At 37.7% G+C, this 14,123-nt stretch overlaps 1 protein-coding gene across 1 annotated transcript in view; it reads left to right on the forward strand.

The window, feature by feature from the left end:
• Positions 1–2,658: 2,658 nt before the first annotated feature.
• LOC101745050 (estradiol 17-beta-dehydrogenase 11) overlaps positions 2,659–14,123 on the forward strand; it is a 49,494-nt gene continuing 38,029 nt past the window's right edge. The window contains exon 1 of the mRNA XM_004931689.5: positions 2,659–2,958. The gene's annotated coding sequence lies outside the window, so the exon portion shown is untranslated. The remainder of the gene's footprint in view (positions 2,959–14,123) is intronic.

Below are 14,123 nucleotides of genomic sequence, written 5' to 3' on the forward strand. Positions count from 1 at the left end.
TTTTTGTTGTTGTTAGATAGAAACAGTTTATTGACACGCCTGAGCCACGGGGGAGGCCTAAGTATCAAGACATGAATAATTACTACGTGTCGGTAATCTGAATTACATACTATTACTGGTGGTAGGGCGGTTCCGGTTTCTAAGGATGAGGCAGCTGTTGTGCTATAAAACTAAGACTTAAAACTCAATCGTCGTGGTCTAAAGGATAAGACGTCCGGTGCATTCGTATCTAGCGATGTAACGGTGTTCGAATCTCGCAGGCAAGTGCCAATTTTTCTAATGAAATACGTACTTAACAAGTACTTCTTAACAAGTTCACGATTGATTTTCAAAACACAAGTTGGCCTGTCCGTCGGATACAACTACTTACTCGGAGACTAATGACATATGAAATGGAGCATGCCAATACCAATTACTGTAACAAAAAATATTAATGACTAGCTGACCCGGCAGACTTCGTAGTGCCTCAATCGATAAATAAAATACCTAAACTTTTGTATAAAATAAAACAAAGAAAAGGAATCCGTCTGACGGAGGACACATCAAAGGAAAAACAAAATTGTTACTTTTATTTAATTCCAAGCATCTTCATATTTATTTACCTTTTAAACCTTCTCTGGACTTCCGCAAATAATTCAAGACCAAAATTAGTCAAACCGGTCCAGCCGTTCTAGAGTTTTAACGACACTAACGAACAACAATTCATTTGTATATTTAAAGATAATATAGAAGAAAATAGTGAACGCGAAATTAAACAGTTATAATTGTGAAAATTATATCTACAATACTACAATCTACGTACGGCTCTCGGAAATCGAAGATAGCGTGTTTTTTTCGTATTTGACGTGTCTTGAATTGTATAAAAATGATGTGTTAGCTGTTGAAATGTTGATACTTATTGAAGGTATTGTAATGAATTTTAAACAATGCGATTCCCGGGTTGTCGCTATATTGTTTTCTTAAAACGAATATAAGTTTTCATTGTTATTCTTGCTCCAAGCGGAACAGCTGAGATAGTATAAAGATACATTATAGATCAATCAAATCCAAAATACAATCGAAAAGCAGCAATGGCATGTATGACTTCAATAATAATTACGTTTATGACAATTTAATATGTGAGTGCTATTCATGTTTTTCATGAATTATTTGCTATTTACCTGAGACAATGAGTAATTGTGTGAAAAACTATTTATTTCATTTGATGGTACTATAACAGAAACCTTCCCTGCATTGCTAACAGCAACTGTACCAATTCTCATCATAATATAGGTAATAAATTAATGGTTGGGAAATGTATAGATATGAAACATATGTACAAAGTTTTATTTGTATTTAAATGGATTATGACTTATATTAAAGTTGTATTGATTCTATATGGAGAGAAGATGTCACGACCCATCAGAGTATTGTCATTACAAATACCAAATTATAACAACTGTTTTACCCTTAATACCGAGTCCACGTGTGAAAGATTATTATTTTATGCATTAGATGCTATAAAACTTTTGCCTGCAAAGGGGAATGCCCATTTCAGGCCCAAAGCGGACAATAGATTAGAGAAAAAATACTTAGTGCCTTAATTTTGTCATAAATTAAAATTATAATTATATAAATAAATAATAATTATTACTTTCTTCGAAATAAGCGCCACTACAGTTTACATTATGTAGTTTAAAAAAAGTAACTCTATTGAAAAAACAAGGTTTTTGATTTTTGCGGGAAAAATATTGCCAGCATCATAACTTTTTACATATTAAGTAAACATTTTAAGTATATAAGCGTCAATTTCAATATATTTTTTAGATATTCAATACCTACATTTAAGAATTTGAATCAGTCCATTTTTATAGTAATATTTGAGAGAGTGGACATTCCCCTTTTTGGAATAGACCAAAAGTTTGATAGCCTCTGAAAATCTACAAATATTTAGTATTAATTTGTAAATTTTCATGAAGTTTTCCTTCCTTTTGGTTCATAGTAACTACGAAATATTCAAAAACTTTTTAAAATTAAATATTAGTGGTCTGCTATATTTTTTCATCATGATTTTAGTGGAACTGCTCCCGAAGTGAATTTAGAGAGACTACATAACTACAAGTCCTACTTATTACACTAGGCACTACTTATTACACCTATAGTCATCTCTGATTAAAATCTCATAGTTCGTAAACACGGCAACGGCGTAGATTTTCTCCAGAAATCCTGGAGCCACAGCGCTCATCCACTGTGCGTGTTCAGAGATCTTTTTTGCCACGTACCATCCGGCTTTGGAATTTGCTCCCACGATGTTTTCCAAGCGCTACGACATGTCCTTTTTCAAACGAGGCTTGTGGAGAGTTCAACTGTAGGCAGCGGCTTTGCTCTGCCCCTGGCATTGCTAAAGTCCATGGGCGACGCTAACCACTCACCGTCAGATGAGCCGTACGCCCGTCTGCCTATAAAGACTAAAAAAAAGGAATCTGATGATGAACGCACGGGATGAACGTATCCCGTGCGATTCTATACCGCCCTTTTTCTTATTTTGCATAATCAAACGTAATTGAATAGCATCCAGTAAAAAAAAGACAAAAAGCGGGACATTCTTACTGTCAAATAATCATTTACTACTTATGTGTCACATTAGGTATGTTTTGACACACAAAGAAGTCACCCTAGGCCGACGAAGGTCGGTCAGTTAGCTCAAGGGTTGCAACTCAATGCGCGCGCAGAGGTGAACCATCTAACATCGTTCACTGCTCAGTCGATCTGCGGAGTTGCGCGCCGACACCGGCCGGCGCCAAAACAACTAAATTATTATACTTATACACTACCGCGATAAAATAATATAAATAAACCAAAAAAAGTGCAATAGCATTTTCGCCATAAATATTAAATATTATCAAAATAGTATTGTGCCTATCTATACAAGTGAATGTGTATAAAGGTCGTTTATCAACAAAATAATATATTTTTTTGGTAAGTAGATGTTTGTTGATTTTATGTTAGGTAAACGTTTTCGCATACTTCACATGGCTCGAAAGTATTTCAAGGCGATCGTGGTTCTGTGTTCTTAAGTTAGACGTACTTCTAAGGCTTCATGTAACTAATTATTCAGCTGAATCTGTTAGATAAATAATGTTTGAATTATTAACACACGTGTTTGGTGCAATGGTGCGTTAACAAAATAATAACGTTATTTCGTATTCAACGTTTAGGTTACTTCCTGTGTGTTTTCATAAGAATATGTTCATGTCAAGGACACAAATCTCAGAAAAATAATAATAATAATTTATGATTAGTTCTACTTTCAACGTATTGATTTTATTAGTTGTATAGGTTATTTTGAATTGACTTTAAATTATCTTCACGGCTTACCAACTTTCTTACATTTTGCTTAGAATTGACTGAGGCCGTCACAAACAGGCTGTTGTGAAATCTCCAGTTTTATTAAAAATGTTTTAACTTCAAATGATGAAGGTCATTTTTTATTTATGCAATTGCAAAATGCAATTTGCATATATATATCAAATTAAAAACGAAGGTCAGGTTCGTGTTTAAATCGATTTGAAACGAGATGGTTTCGCCATTTGCATAATTTCTATTCAATTTTGCATAATTTAATTTTGCTAATACGGAACACAGAAATCCTCAAGGAGCCCATAATTTCTTAAATGTTTTCCTATAAATATTATACAGTACCTAGTTTTTAAACTCAACTATTGAATTATTGTTAATGAATGACAGAAAGTAGAAGATACAACCGAACATAAAATTATAAATATTAACAGCAGGGCAATTATTTTTGACGAATCACTACTAAACTGCACTAAACACCGTGACCTCATTACCTAAATAACTTGTTAGGTTTCATTTTTTATTAAGCTACGATTGGCCTCTAATTGACGGAAATTATTTTAAAGGAACGTGTGCATCATTTATACGAATTTAATAGAATTTATTGGGTATTTTATAAAACTGCATTTGGAGGATGCCCACGCGGCCATGGTCACAATACATAAATTACTTTGCATCCGTTAAAAGAGTTTTTGCTATTTAGCAAACATACCTACATTCAAATTGGGTTGATCATTTATTTATCGACGTTTACTGCCGTTATGGACATACTTATGGAAAATAATCGTAGAAAGGCGTCAAATTAGAGTATTATTATTACCCACTAACATCAAAAAAATATCTTTTATTTCTTTGTTATGTTTGGTATGTTCAGTTTAAGTAAGACGACCGGTGTATTCGTATCAAGCGATGCGACTATGCTCACTAGCACGGTTCAGGCTGGTGAACCGGTACGAAGTTTTCCAGTGAATATTATGTACTTAAAAGATGTTCACGAACGATTTCCAAACCGAAGGAACGGCATTGTGTAATAAAAATCAAACGTACCAAATTTTTAAGTTATGGCATTCCCTATTGAAAACTCGCAGCGGTAAGTATCGTGGTCCTGCCTATTTCTGCCGCAAAGCAGCCATGCGTTTCAGTCTGAAAGGTAGGAAAGACTACAATAGAATTTGTACTTTATTCTCATTCCTCAAGATTGGTGACGACGGCATTTTCGTTGTGATACCTCTGGATTCCGTTAGCCAATTAACTACAGCGGTTCGTAAGCTCACTTGGAAAAAAGTTTAATTGTTGATATATAATTTAAAAAAAATATATGAATGTTATTGTTACCGACATCTTAACGTGCATTACCAATTTCGTTTGCAAAAAATGATTCCAAACGGAATAAATAACCTTAGATAGCATTTGATTTATGCTGTTCACTTTAACATCAATCCATTTATGATCTACGCGGATCTAGTTTACCTTAACAACAGCCTTACTCACTTACTTTGTAAGTAAGGTCTATTGCCTTACTTAAGGCGCCGTCTATTCTCAAAATGAACGTGAAACAAATCGAATTACGTAAATTATACTGTTTTGATAAAATTTACATTAAAAACTACGAAGTTATACTATTGTTTCACTTTTTTTTTCACATACATATATATTACATACATATATGTACATATTTACTAACAAGCACGCCACATTAACTGTTCCCATGATAAGTTCGTAAAGAACTTATGTTACAGGTACCAGATAACGGAAATAAATGTAAGATTTTTATTATACACTTACATATATTTAATATACATCCATAATCCTGAAAAAGACATTTATATTTATCATACAAATATCTTCCCTTGGCGGGATTCGAACCCGCGACCCCCTTGTGTAGTGACCATGTCACTTACCACTACACCAGACGGCCGTTGTAGATTTTCAGTGACACTGACACTTTAATCAATAGACCAATTAGTTGACATTTATAACTAATCGATTTGTTTTTAGTTTAAATTAATTTAATACTAATTTCCTTCAAATTAAATATGATTTTTTTTTTTTTTTGGTCAGGAGGAAATCGCCGGACTTCCGCCCTCCCCTGGGGATGAAGGGCGGGGCATGTCGGAGTCGAACTGACTAAAACCTCCTGTCGCTCAACAACCCGCGTCCGAACCTCGCATGAGACAGAACCCATGAAAAGGCAAAGGGGGGAAAGTGAAGCGTTTAGTGCGGAGCACATCTCTCCCATCACCCTCCCCCTCGGGACGCCGGACCGGTGGTCGTCGGCGCCACGACCACCAGCCCTCTCGGTCGGCAGGCTATCCGGAGCCCGCCTAGATGGCGCCGGTTAGAATGGGTTATCCTACGGAATACCCCGCTGGGTCAAAACCAGCGTGGGTCGAGGATAGCCGGCCTTCCATCACCCGGATGCTCTTGCGTAAAACGCGTGCAGAGCAGCTTGCACGTCGTCTTCTTAGGCCCCCTTTGCCGGTCCCCAGACCGACGTGTAAAGGGGACCCGAAACACTTAGAGGGCCAGGGCTTGGGCGATATCCGCCTCCCTGGCCCCCGCTCGACGGCGGCGGGCTTGCGCGTCTCTCACGCGCCCCGCCGCCTCCTTCTGCGAGATGGTGCACTCGCAGAAGTCGAGCATCGCCTTCCACGACTCGTCGTCGCCGAGCATCGATGCCACAACACTCGGCAACGACAAGTCGTTTCCTATTTTTGCGACGAGGACACGGCGCCACCCCTCCCATGCGGGGCAGGCAACGAGCGTGTGCTCTGCCGTGTCCAAGTCGCAACCACAATGGTGGCACTCTGTCGTCGGCTCGGCTCTGATCCGGTGCAGGAACTCACCGAAGCAACCATGTCCAGTGAGCACCTGCGTGAGCCGGAAAGTGAGGCGTCCTCTGTCACGATTCGCCCAGTCCACAAGGACTGGGCGAATCGCCTCGACGGTCCTACGACCAGCCGAAGGATCGGCCAGCCGCCTGGACCATGATTCCAGCACGGACCGCCGAGATTGGGCCCTCCGCGCTCTGACCACACTGGGGCTGGGGCGCGCCACGCCCCGGGCACGAAAGTCAGCCCGCCACTGATAGTCAGCGGCGAGCGCCTCCGCTTCCAGAACCCAAGGCGGCGTCCCAGCCAGTACACACGCCGCCTCGAAGGAGATGGTGCGATAGCCGCGGATGACCCTGACCGCGATGGTGCGTTGCGGCCGTTGCAGCAACTTTGCTACCCCCACGGCCAGGGACTGGCCCCACACGGGCGCCCCGTATAGGGCCATTGACCGCACCACCCCTGTATAGAGACGGCGCGTCACCTGGTCAGGCCCCCCGACGTTGGGCAGAAGCCGGCTTAACGCGCCGGCCACCCCCAACAAACGAGGGACCAGATTCTGAAAGTGAGCACGGAAGGTCCAACGACTGTCTAGAATGAGGCCGAGGTACTTCAACTGCACCCCGACCCCAATACGGACGCCTCCAACCACGATTTGAGCATCGATAGGTGGCACTCTCCGGGGCCTGTGGAACCACATGGCCTCGGATTTACTGAGTGCCACGTCGAGGCCCAATCTCCTGATTTTGCCGACGACATGCGCCACCCCAACGGTAGCAAGACGGGCAGACTCAGCAAAACTCCCCCCCCGGGCCACGACCAACGTGTCGTCTGCGTAGCAGATTACACTCAGGCCCGGGAGGAGGGCACCTCTTAGCACCCAGTCATACCCGATATTCCACAGAAGAGGGCCGAGCACCGACCCCTGTGGAACACCGCGTACGACCGGGAATCGGTGCACGATCCCATCATGTCCGGTACACGTGACCGATCTGTCCTCTAAGTAGGAACCCACCAGCCGGCGAAGGTAGGGGGGCACTCCGTGTCTTTCCAGCGCCCCCCCTATCACGGACCAGGGCAGGGTGTTGAACGCATTGGCGATATCGAGTGATACCGCCAGGGCCACCCCGCCCCTGGAGACGGCCTCCTCCGAGAGGGCCCGCACGCGAAGGATCGCGTCTACGGTTGAGCGGCCCTCTCGGAAGCCATACTGTTCCGCCGACAGATCGGGTCCCACCCCGGCCAGATGCTGGATGATGCGGGCTGCCAGAATACGTTCCAGCAGCTTGCCCACCTCATCCAGCAACACGATGGGACGGTACCCGGCGGCGGTATCCGCCGGGCGCCCCTCCTTTCTCAACAGCACGAGTCTGCCCGTCCTCCACGATGAAGGAAACCGTCCCGACTCGAGGCAGGAGTTGTAAAGCCTCAAGAGTCGGTCCCCCAGGGCACCAAGAGCCAAGCCCCAAACCCGACCATGGACGCCGTCCGGGCCGGGTGCAGTGTCCTTCGCGCACAATTAAATATGATGAGCGATTTTGAACTTAATGTTCAGCAAAACGCGTTTTAAATCGCGATTGACAGTGCCTTAATAATAGACAACCTTAGTTCGCGTGACGGCACCATAAAGGCATGTCGTAATGGTAAGCACTTGTCCGTCCTTCCGGAGTGCCTACAAGTACATGAGCGTGTCGCCGCCGGTTCTATTACGATTACGAAACATCACACGAACAAACTTTTCGATCTTGAACTAAGAACCAGTGGTTAATACCTAGGTAGGTACGTATTTATTACGTACGTAAATGGATTCCCCAGCGTAAAAAAAAAAAAAGTACGTATTTGGAAGTGGTAACATCCAGTTTTAATTTTGATTGTTTGTTATCTTTCTCAGCTATGGGAAAAACATTAAATGACCTTGTAGGTACACGTAATTATATCCAATTAAAATATGTATAATTGTTTATTTTCTATGTAAATTCATTCATATATTTATTTTGTGTAATTACAAAAACATAATTATTATGTTAATAAATCTATATTTATTATTCAAAATATTTTGATATGAAAGATCTTAAAGTGCAATTCACTAAGTTTAAAAATAAGCAGAATAAATTTATAAGCTAATTGTAATTTTTCATGATGACTCTCTACTAATGTTATTTTTGTTTTTTTTTTCAAATTCAACAATAATGAAGTCTAAGAAGAACGACGTTTAACGTAAAAGTTTTTTGACGTGTATGACGCCACTGATGTTATTAAGACGTAAATTTTGTTTTTACGTATGTTTGAGCCTTGAGCAAAATTAATCCCTAGATAATTATTCTAGATATATTAATATATACTTAGTGATTTATATCTTTAAAATTTATTTCATCAATATGCCGACATATTTTTCTGAGTAACATGCTATCATCTATATATCTATCTATATATCTATCTATCTATATATATATAAATGAATTGCTGTTCGTTAGTCTCGCTAAAACTCGTGAACGGCTGGATCGATTTGGCTAATTTTGGTCTTGAATTATTTGTGGAAGCTCAGAGATGGTTTAAAAGGTAGATAATTAAGAAAATGCTCGGAATTAAATAAGAACAACAATTTTATTTTCCTTTTATGTGTCCCCCGTCGGACGAATTCGGATTCCTTTAGTTTGTTTTAAGTTTATTTTATACAAAAGTTTAGGTATTTTATTTATCGATTGAGGCACTACGAAGTCTGCCGGGTCAGCTAGTCTCAACTATATTTGCAAATGAAATTTTTTAGGCCCTTTTTAATGAGACAATCTAAATATTATCTAAATATCTAACAGGTTTTTGGTAGGGAGAGGCTTGTTTGTGACTGAAAAGGGTTAACACAATCTTCCTTTCACGGAAATAATAAATCCTGAAAGGTATATATTGAAACTCATCTTAGTTTCACGATGGAGTACTTACTAGGAAGTTGGATAGGAAAATAGAAAAGGTTTTGAAAAATTACTGTCAGATTTTTTTATTTCAATTTATCTATCTATGGCAGAGACAACAAGACATTTATGTTCTTATGATAAATTGATTTGTTTTTGAAAATTCGTCGTTCGGAAAGCCTCCAATAGTTTAGTGTGTAGCTAATAATAAAAAAATACTAACATGATACGGTGGTTGATATACTATAATAAGGTAACACATACATTACGTCTGGGGAGGGTTCATGGTTAATGGCCGATTAAAAATTTACTAAGACTAAATTTCATTCTGTACACAACATATGTACTACAACATACATAGGTAACAATAAAATTCACTACTTAAATGTAAATCATGCACCTTAGATACAAGTTCAAAGAACATAAATACAAAACCACGGGAAATGTGGTTTGTAATGTTACAGGTATTCTGTTCTGTCTCTCTATTGTAGTTACGTAATAGAGTTTGGAAACGGTCGAGAAGGCCGCCCGGTCTCCTAGTAGGTAGTACACGTCTGATCAATCGCCTTGGATCTATCATTTTATATTAAATGTTTATATGACAAGTAACAATATACTTTAATGTCATCAGATAAAATATACAAGACAGTTCAAGGTTACGTCTAAACAGAGTGTGTATTTTTTTTTCAGAAACCGTCTAAAAATACGCGCCAGCTTTAGAACAGCTTTATAACTAGTGTTAGTATTATCTTTCATTGATATGATGTTTTTAAAATACTATGAATGCTTAAAGATGCATCTACCATTATTTACTCTGTACTAACTTTAGTTGACTGGTAGAGAATGCCTTAGACATTAAATTCGCCAATGTAAGTATTACACGAAGTGTAATAAATAAATGTATGGAACTGTTACCTAGGCCGTATTTACTGGCCCCAAGCTCTAAAAGATACCGAATATATACCTAGTTATATACGATCCGAAGAAGTAAATAAAACAAGAACATATTTTTTTGAGATAAATAATTTTGTATTCGAATTACAAAACCATAACGATAAAAGTAGTTCTTTGAATATCGTATTACACTTAGCAACGCTAAATTCGGACACGTTCGAAAGTATTTAATGGAATAATTTTTCGAAGTGTAATCCAGGCATCGTATTATGGTGAAAGCAGCGGCGAAAGCGGACGCGAAAAAAAAAAAACGATGAAATCTCATCGAACAACGGTGTATTTGGCATAACTGGTTAGTTTGTGACTTACAAAGTGGCGGCGGGAAAAATTGTGACCGTGACATTGAATAAAATGCGTTAATAACATGATAGACCCTTGTACCAATATACCTGTACGAATGCTGGAATGAATTTCTACTTAACGTATAAGAAAAGCATTCTAACTTTAATATTTCTTTATTAATACAAAAACATAATTTATTAATGTTGTACAAATAAGGGAAGAAGTGTTATTACTTATACTTTATTATATTTATTTGTGTATTTCACTTTTTTCGTTTAGATGTTATCATCCGCCCTAATTAATTAATTATAATAAATAAATAATAAAAAAAAGAACGAAAGCAGAACAGACGTACTCATCGTTGCCCGGTCATGTCATTGACCAAAACAAAAGTATTCCATTCAATCTAGGTTATATATAAACTCTGTGCGAAATTTCATCCACTATCGTGTTGTTAACTGGCTACCGAAGCCCATAGACACATCCCTATGAGATATGAGATAGTATTCTCAATTTTTTAAATATGTAGTATAACGTCGCTGCTTTATGGCAGCAATAGGCAGGATTATAGAACTTCGGGTCGGTTATATGATTCTGTCCGTGTATTTTTGGAGGCTTATAATACGTTCTATCATCAGAAAAATGTAAATATGAATTTATTGTTTTTGATTTTTTTTACTGGAATTACGGACTAAAAGCAATTTGAAATAGCCAACAGTTTCTAATGTACCGTCGTGTAAATACACATCATACATCACATACATACACAATATACATCTCGATCAACGTTTATCATTCAGTGGGATACGAAACGAAGCACAGTCGCTTGGAAACGTAAATTTTGGAAGCGCGGGAATAAAAGGAGAAGGCGAGCACTTTACTAATTGTTAAGACAGTTCTGTCGTTCTTGTGTCTGGTGTGATAGCGTTGAAAGAAGCAATTTATAAACACTAGTGTTCGTCCACAATGGTCATTGATACCTGAAGATTTAAATTCAATTTACGTAGTGCATCTTCTCTTATCTTTTATTATTACCATGTCTGTTTGTAAAGGTGATAACTGTTTACAAATTTTATAGCACCAAACCTCGTCAAGTCTAAGAATGGTAAAAAATAAATATAGTTGACAAAATGAAGAAAAAGGTGCTGAATCTTTTGTCTTTGCCTATTTATACAGACTTAAGATTGTTTTAAAATTAATGAAAAAATAATAATTTTTATATTACCATTGTATGTTGCTCGGACTAAACAGAGAATAGTAGGTACAGATAGTACTAAATTTAAATGTATTTTTTTAAAGTTATTTTCAAGGATGTTTCATTTGATACCACAGAGGAGTGCGTTATCACAAGTTTATAAACTCATAATTTTGTTGAAGGAAAGAAGACGTTTGTTAAGTTCCATTTAAAACTACCTGATTTTTTACGCCAATGTTACCATACCAATGATAGAACATTAAATTCAAAATTCAAATTCAAAATCATTTATTTCAACTTAGATCTCAGTATGACACACTTGTTGAATGTCAAAATACAAATAACAATGTTAAGTCTACCATTACCTATTGAAAATTGTTTTTGCTCCTTTTCTTGCATCTTCCCAACTTGAATTTACTGTGACCTTTGCCAATTTATTATCACATATAGCGTATTTTCTGCTATCGTTACACACCTTAATGTTGCAATTGAGTTGTTAACTCATTTTTTTTGACAGTGTGGTCTTGTATGCTGTCATGGTCTGTGAATTATTAATGTCATGTATGTTGAGTGGCAGCGAGTCGAAAGTTATTGTGGGACCGTAACAAAGGTGGTTTCAAAATGACAAGCTTTTTAAAATTATAATTTATCAAATAAGAAACATGTAATGGCTTGAAATTTGATAGAAAGAATAAATTTGAATTGCCTAGGTTTTAAATAACTAGCAAACTGCCTAAAATTTCATCAAATTTGTTTGATATTTGTTGATCATGTTCGAACAAACAGATTTAACATAAAAAGAGAAACAGATTAAAAAAAGGCAGTAATTTAGAGTCAACTACATTTGTTCAACTAAACATAATATTAGTATTGTATCTTTGTTTGTAAATGACGTCAACGTCAACAATATTTAATTTTGTGGTCTGGGTTTTATATTATGTTATATAAGTCGAACAAAATAAAACAATTTACGTATCAACGAGAAGATGGACTCTAATCCTTTGATTTATTAATAATCAGCAAAAAAACCTCGCTAGCATGAAACGAGTATTTTTTAAAAGGTAATTAAAAAGCAAAAAAGGTTGAAAAAAATTGCTCATGGTTTATAATTTGTGGAATGGATTTAAAAACCAGTATCTGTCCGTTAAAATATCTATCTTCAAATAATGAACTTACTTTTTTGCCTCAAGGGGCTATTCTGGCTTCACCTTGACTGGTGGCGAGCTCACGGGGCTCAGAATAAGTCTTTATAAGGATTCTTTTGGCGCATTTGAGAAAGCAGATCGAAGAAAGAGCATTTTTGTGGCGGTTGCCATCTACACAAGCTATTTTTTGACTGATGCCTGAATCTCACTAAATGCATTTTCGAAATAAGCTTATATTAATAAAAGTTCCGAACAACAATATTCGGAACGTTGGTCTTCCGAGCAATATCACTCGCTCGGTGGAAGATCTTCCTTCCCTTTGCCTTTATTCCTAAATTTTCAGCGTGGAAAACAGTGGCACGTGTCGATGTGCCACATAATTTATTTATTGTAAATATTGTCAATTATGAGTTGCAATTCAATGATGCCCATCAATCACCACGCTTTTTTTATTTCGGGGACTGTTGCCAATCTACGCAAAACCTCGTGAACAAGAACGAACAGATCGAAAGAAAGGTGGCTTAAAAGGTGAAATGTGTTGACAACTAACTGAATGGCCGACTTGTTATACGTAATTATCACATAAATGACACCTAAGAAATAGCGGACGAAGTATATTGCTTGCTCTTTTACCGGTCTCAGTTATTATTTTGTTTTAAAGGAATTCGCGTACTTTTCGTAAAATTAATTTAATATTTGCCTGGTAATGTTGTTTATACATTTGACAGATGAAAAATCCTTTAAATACAAAATTACTTAATAGACATAGACACAACAGACACTAGTTCGTTTTGATTGCAAATAAAGAATATTGTAACGATCTCTGCCTATGTGCCGTCTATAATCAATTCTGAACACGACTGCAATAATACAGCGTGCATCATGCGTCATAGTGCCATGTAAGATCTATGAATGGTCAGTGTGCTGTTTTTATAGGACCGATTTTGTCAAACATGAGTTTTGTATCTATGCAAATTTAACTTCCATGACAAATAATTGTAGAACATCAGCTGGCGACAATGCGCTTAGAAGTAGCGCAGAAGTAGTCACTTAACATGCATTCTTGATACACTCGCTACCCAGTCCAATTACTATAGATTACAGAACAAAGTTATTTGAGTGCTTAATTTTGTGTAGAGAAAGTTCCGTTAAAACTAAAATTTATTAGGTGAGAATAATATATAATAAATACAGAATAAAATGTGTTTCTACTTTCATTTTTACGCTTAGTAAAACGTTTAAATTATGTCACTGCAAAAAGTGGCCTACGTACTAGTTTTCGTTCAGAAAGACGTCATTAGAATATATTTCAACACAAAAAGTTCAATGATTACTAGGGCAAACATTTCAAATACATTCCAAGCCAAAACTGAACATGGCGTTTTTTGGTAAGAGTTAAATCATTACATTTATTAACAGTTTCTGTATACCGTTATTTTAAAGCGGATTTTTCTCTGAATGGAATGATGATGGT

This window comes from Bombyx mori, chromosome 3 (assembly GCF_030269925.1).
Source record: "Bombyx mori chromosome 3, ASM3026992v2".
Taxonomy (NCBI): Eukaryota; Metazoa; Arthropoda; class Insecta; order Lepidoptera; family Bombycidae; genus Bombyx; species Bombyx mori.